Source organism: Fukomys damarensis, unplaced genomic scaffold (assembly GCF_012274545.1).
Source record: "Fukomys damarensis isolate Sample0158 unplaced genomic scaffold, DMR_v1.0_HiC HiC_scaffold_15, whole genome shotgun sequence".
Taxonomy (NCBI): Eukaryota; Metazoa; Chordata; class Mammalia; order Rodentia; family Bathyergidae; genus Fukomys; species Fukomys damarensis.
This window is the reverse complement of record NW_022900927.1, coordinates 19425349-19431870: the sequence shown is the minus strand read 5'-3', so window position 1 is coordinate 19431870 and position 6522 is coordinate 19425349. Positions and strand designations below refer to the sequence as shown.

The window sequence follows — 6522 nt, the reverse complement described above, 5'->3', positions numbered from 1 at the left end:
ACCTGTCAGGCGCGGCCTCCCGCTGTCTCCCCCGCTGCGCGGCGCCTCCTCCAGGCCCCAGAAAACAGTGCCAACCCCGCGGCCGCTGCTGCCCCCGCCGGGACCGAGGCAAGTTTACAAACACCAACCCGGGGCCCGTTTCCCCGGAAGCACTTTCCCCTCCCCCTCGTCCTCTCCGCGGAGCGGCAACATCCACTTCCGGGCTTGGGAGCCTGGACAGGCGGGGGCAGGCAGAAAGGAGGTGAGGTTGGGGACACGCGGAGCGCTGCAGCTGGCGAGTGGGTGGGGCCGCGCTCAGCAGGATGGGAGGTGGCGTGCCGAAGAGCTGGCGCGTGCGCAGTGATGTGTACGAACTCCGACTGCCATCTTGAATGAGGGCAAGAACCGAGGCCCGGAAATCGCTAGGCGCTGGAAGCTATTTTAGTGTAGGTTTGGTGGATGAGCTAGTTAAAGCTCTTGAGGAATCTCCATTTCTCTGCCTTCCATCATTAAAGGGCCAGGAGCCCCAAGTAGAAACCAGAGTAGTTCGAATTCCCGATCTTTTCACTCAAATCGGCCAGGTTTGTCATTCTCTAAGCTTGTCATCGGAGCTTGTCCTTCAGATGCTGGGGTCGGCTGAAGCGAAGAGAACTTTCTTTGCAAAATCCTGCCTTTTGCGATCTAACACAGTCTGAAAATGTGTTCTTTCAGAGATGTTTCTTGAATAGTCTGAGGCCGCCCCCGGCTCATGTCCTGGCAGAAGTTAAAGCCTCTCACCTCGATGGCTGCTGGTTAACTTTTACCTTTCTGCCTTTATTTTAGGCGGTGTAGTTGTGGCCTCCTCGCTGCAGACCTAGAACTCTTCGCAGTAGGAGACTACTTTTGTAGGAAACTTTGCTATGCAGGTTGGACCCTGCGTCAGGTTTCATTAGGAAAACGGAAAATTGATCCCATTTTCAAATTCTGCCACCACCTTTAGCCGTTAGGAGGGGTCCTAGAGATGGAAATGTTAATTCCATTTAAATTCCAATTTCTTTTTTGGTACCAGGGATCGAACTCAGAACCTTGCTCTTGTGAGACAGGTGCCACGTCACTGAGCTAAATCCTAGCAAGTACAGTTTTTGCTGTAGGCACTATCAAGTTGTGAGTTTAGGAAAACTAATGATATTGAAAAAAAGTATAATGAGAAAAGACTTTCCGACTGGTATTTTGTACAAAAATTTTATTTTCCTGAGCTCTGTACGCTTGGAGACATAAAAGGAATTTTCTTGTGCTATCAGAATCATCCTAAAGTTGAGATAAAATGAAGCGAAAGTCACCAGAAAAATTTTTTTTGAGACAATGTCTTGCTATGTAGTTCATGTTGGTCTTGAACTTGCTATGTAGTCCAGCTGGCCTCCAGTCTACAGCGATCCTCCTGCTTCAGCCTCCTGAGTGCTGGGATTACAGGTGTGGGTCATCATGCCTAGCTAGAAATTAATTGGAAAAGGGGCTGGGGATTTAGCTCAGTGGTTCCGCTTTGCAAGTGTAAGATCCAGAGTTCAACCCCCAGTATCAAAAAAAAAAAAAGAAAGAAAGAAATTAATTGGAAAAAAAGTTCATACTTTTATCGATCCATCCAGTACAAAATATGAAAGCTAAAAATGTTTAGTCTCCTGTGTTATCCTATGTTCCTGATAACTCATCTTACCAGTTGCATGTAGTTTATACCTCCAGACTTCTGTTTATATAAAAAAGTTTTATCTGGGCATATTTATTGAGCACCTATAAGGTGCCACAGTGTATTTTGGACATGTCCCAGTTCTCCCCCACCCTGTGGTATTAGAGATGAACCCAACACCTCTCTTGCCTGCACATGGAGCTAGGATCCTAGCCCATCCATTGACTGTTTTTCCGCCCTGTGCTGGGAATGGAGTGCTGGGAATCAAACTCATGCTTTGCCTGTGCTAGGCAAGAGGTCTGCCATTGAACCATACCCACAGTCTCCTACTTTAAAAAAATTATTTCATAGGGGATTTAGCTCAGTGGTTCTGCTGCCTGCCTTACAAGTGCAAGGACCTGAGTTCGATCTCTGGTACCAAAAAAAAGAAAAAAAAGAAAAAGAAAAAGAATAAAATTATTTCATAACAAATGGGCAAAATGTAAGCCTGTAGTGCCAGCTACACTGATGGTTGAGTGAAGAAGAGTGCTTGAACTAATAAGCCTGGGCAGTATAGTGAGACTCTCTCCAAAAAGAAAAATAAAATTTGCAAAATTGCACAGAACTGGCCAGGTGGGGTAGTGTGCACCTGTAGTCCCAGCACTCAGAAGCCTGAGGCAAAAGGATCTTTGTGAGTTCTAGGCTGACCTGGGCTGCCAGGTGAGTTCAAGGAAAACTTGAACTACATAGCAAGACCCTGTTTCAGAACACCAAAAACAGAAGGAATTGCTCATAATTCCACTTTATGTTTATTTATTTATTTTCCATGCCAGGGATTGAACTCAGGACCTTGTGCTTGTGAGGCAGGCATGGTGCTGCTGAGCTAAATCCCTGGGCTGTGTTGATTTATATAGTCCCACCTGATGAACCTTTTCGTTAGCTCCTGTTTTTTTCTTTTACACAATGCTATAATGGTATGGGGAAACAATGAGAACCAAGATCTGCCATGTAAAGCTGCAAGATCCCAATGATGAACGTAACTGTACTGTATACTTAAAATGTATCAATAAACTCAATGAAAAAATTAAAGGGCTGAGGATTTAGCTCAGTGGTTCTGCTGCCTGCCTTGCAAGTACAAGGACCCAAATTCAACCCCTGGTACCAAAAAATAAAAAAATAAAAAATGCTATAATGAACATTCTTATATAGTTTTTTTCACAAGTTCATAGAATTTGTGCCTTTAAAATTTTAATAGAATCTGAAATTGTGTTTCAAAAGTACATGCTCATTTAGGTCCGTGTGTAAATGCTACTACCTTGGCAAAACTGGATGTTGTTTTGTGTAGACAAGTGATTTTTCTTTTTCTTTTTTTTGAGACAGGGTTTAGCTATATAACTTGAGGTGATCCTCCTGCAGTTACTGATTTGATAAGGGAAAATACTATTTTGTTTTAATTTGTGTGTCATTAATATGTCATAAATAGTGAAGTTAGTCACCCCTCCCCAAACCCAGGGGCTCTTACCACTGAGCTACATCCCAACCTTTTTATTTTTTATTTTTAGATGGGGGGGGGGTCCTTGCTAAGTTGTCCAGGCTAATCTTCAACTTGTGAGATCCTCCTTCCTCAGCCTCCAGAGTAGCTGCTCGTTTTAATTGCTTTTGTAAACTGTCTGTTCATATTCTTTGCCCATGAAAAAAGAGTAGATCATTTATTATTGATTGACAAAAATCCTCTTCATCTTGTAGATATTACTGTTCTCATCTATCAACTTCTTTTGAGAGCAGAATGGATGGGGGTGTGGTTAGTGCCAGGCTGTGGTTTCAGCCTTGACAAGGGTTCTACAACCCCACCAATGGGGATTGAACACAGGACCTTGCACTTGTGAGGCAGGTGGCAGCACCGCTGAGCTAAATCCCTGGCCCTTCCCAGCTGTTTTTATTTTTGATTTTGAGATAGGGATTTGGTAAGTTGCCCAGGCTGCCCTCACACTTGTCATCATCATGTCTCTGCTTGCTGAGCCATTACAGGCTTCTGGTGGTGTTTTTGCAGTACTGGGAATTGAACCCAGGGATTCATGCATGCTGGGCAAGTACTATACCACTGAGCCAATCCCTAACCCTTAAATTGGTTTTTAAAATTTACATTGGAAAAGAGTGATTGCTAGGAGAGCAAAGACCAGTTTTTTGTTTTTGTTGTTTGGTAGTGTGGGGTGTTTTTCTTTGTTTTTGTTTTTTGAGACAGGGTTTCACTATGTAGTTCAGGCCAGTCTTGAACTCACTGTGTAGCCCAGGCTGGCCTCAAACTTGTGATGATCCTCCTGCCTCGGCCTCCTAAGAACTGGGATTACAGGTGTACACCACCATACCTGGCTGCAAAGACCATTTTGAAAAGCACTGGGTAAAATGAGTGAGAAAAATAAAGCCAAGAGTTATCTTTAACCATTTTAATGGTGTCTATCTTTACGCAGAAATTTAAGTTTTATGTTGCTAAATCTGTGGCTTATTAGGGTTTTTTGTTTGTTTGTTTTTTGGCCTAAGGGTTCGAACTCAGGGCTTTGCACTTGTGAGGCAGGTGCAATGCCACTGAGCTACATCCCTGGCCCCAAGTTTTTGTTTTTGTTTTTGGTACCAGGGATTGAACTGAGGACCTTGCACTTGCAAGGCAGGTGCGGCACCACCGAGCTAAATCCCTGGCCCCCCAAGTTTTTTTTTTTTTTTGGTACTGGGGATTGAACTTGGGACCTTGCGCTTATGAGGCAGGCGTGGAACCACTGAACTAAAACCCCAACCCTCCCCAAGTTTTTTTTTATTAAAATATTTCCCTGCTGGGGATGTAGCTCAGTGACGCCACGCCTGCCTGGCAAGCACAAGGTACTGAGTTTGATCCCTGGTACCAGAAAAAATTTTCCTATACTTCTGGTATTCTGATAGTTGTAGATTTTCAGTGTATGTCTTTATTATAACTGTAATTCATTTTCATATATGGAAAAAGGTAGTGAGAGATGTCAGATTTATCTATTTTTCATGTAACAAAAGATGGTTTTATTTGAGGAAAAAGATGGGGAAAAAAAAAAATAAAGAGAATAGGCTGCTACCGTGATTTGGCACAGGCCTTCAGAGCTGAAAGCTCTAAGCAACCAGTGATATAGAAAGTTTAGCCTAGATGTCGGAAAGTCAGTGACCCAGGATTGTTCCATGTTACCTTTGTAATCTTGAACAAATTAGTTCACTCTGGCCTGAGAGACAGATAAGAATAAATAAATAAATATTCTAGCTCATTTCTAGTAACTTTTTTTTTTGTAGTACTAGAGGTTGAATTCAGAGCCTTCACTCTAAGCTACAATTTCAGCCCTTTTTATTTTTTGAGAGAGGACCTTGCTTAGTTGCTAAGTGGCCAAGGTTGGACTTGAATTTGTAATCCTTTTGTCTCAGCCTCCCAGTGTGCTGGGATTACAGATGTGCACCAGCACACCTGGCTTCTAGTACTGTTGTATCAAATGAAGTAACAGATGAGAATACTTTGAACAGGAAAAAAAAAAAAAACCTCCTCAAATCTGGGTTACTATTAGTAGAGATTCCTGGTTTATGCAAATCAAATTCAAGCAGAGTATTATTTCCAGTTTGCCTAAGTACAGTAGTTGATAGATTCAACGAATGTTTATAGATTGCCTTTGTACAAGAACCTGGAGGAGGGCAGAGGAGAGCGGGGAAGCTGGAAACTAACATTCCGGGGCATGCCTGTTTTATATTTGCTGCTTTATTCAATGAAAGGTACCCCTTAGTTCTTACTGCCCGGGGATGTACAGTTTAGAACTGTGAAAAACCTTGGGCACGTAAAGAGAAGCTGGTGCCTTTAGTAGTGTGGGTGTGGACTCAGTGTGTGAATAGTCAGCTAACAGAGAAGCCAGTGTTGTATTTTTTCAAATTGTTTTTTTGTGTGATTTTTTTGGGGGAGGAGTGCTTTTTTGGTGCTGGATGGAACCCAGGCCTCATTCATTCTAAGCACAGGCTCTTTCGCTGAGCTGCACGCTCAACCAGACCCAGGGTTTTAATTTTTTTTTTTGAGGATAGGGGTGAGACAGAGTCTTGCTATGTAGCTCAGCCTGGTCTTGAACTCACCATGTAGTCCAGGCTGGCCTTTAACTCACTGGGATCCTCCTGCCTCAGCCTTCTGAGCACTGGGATTATGGGCAGGCTGGCTCTTAACATTCAAATAGACCTGATTGAGAGCCTGGATGTTGGTGGCACATGGCTGAAATCCCAGCACTCTGGAGGCTGAGACAAGAGGATTGCTTTAAAAAAATTTTTTTTTAAGGAGGATTGCTTTTAGATTAAGGCCAGCCTGAACTACATAGTGAGACCCTGTCTCAACCCCCACCCCCAAGAAAAGGTACCTAAGAGGCAGTTGACTACATCCTTTTGCCTCCCTTTTCTGTGACCTCCCTTACTGCATCACTTATTCCAATAGTGGTATAATGATTTCTGACCAGTCTTCGACACACAGGCTCTCTTTGCCTTCCAGGGAACCTGAGTCTTTTCTTCTAGAAGCTCGAGTGGCTGGGGAGCAGAGTGTACCAGTCCTGTTAGTCCCTGTGCAGCAGCATTCACACCTTCAGTCTACTTGCTAGCCAGCTAGCTGAAGCCCCCTGGCAGAAGCAGCACCTGGAACAGTGCCAGCCAGGCGGCAGAAGTAGATGGTCAGGATTTGCTGAACAAGCTGAACTGTCTCCTCCCAGGGCCAGCACGAATTGTGTAACAGAAATGAGCAACGTCTGGCTCCCTTTGATACCTGTGAGACCTTTGATGATGATGGACAGAGAAGATGGGAAACCAAATGCTATATAAGGAACATTCCTTGAGTCTGGCAGTGTGTATATTTTGGCGTTGTTTTTTTTTTTTTTTTT

General features: G+C 43.7%; 2 protein-coding genes across 7 annotated transcripts in view; one reads left to right on the top strand and one right to left on the bottom strand.

Moving 5' to 3' along the window:
* Znf740 (zinc finger protein 740) overlaps positions 1-86 on the bottom strand; it is a 16162-nt gene extending 16076 nt beyond the window's left edge. For all 4 annotated transcript variants that reach the window (XR_777336.3, XR_777337.3, XM_010609295.3 and 1 more), the window contains exon 1: positions 3-86. The gene's annotated coding sequence lies outside the window, so the exon portion shown is untranslated. The remainder of the gene's footprint in view (positions 1-2) is intronic.
* Positions 1-6522, top strand: part of Csad (cysteine sulfinic acid decarboxylase) — a 35893-nt gene that overhangs the window by 650 nt on the left and 28721 nt on the right. The window contains exon 1 of one of the 3 annotated variants that reach the window (XM_010609298.2): positions 41-108. The exons of the other annotated variants lie outside the window; for them this stretch is intronic. The gene's annotated coding sequence lies outside the window, so the exon portion shown is untranslated. Of the gene's footprint in view, positions 1-40; positions 109-6522 lie in introns of those variants that run through there. 3 annotated transcript variants of the gene reach the window in all.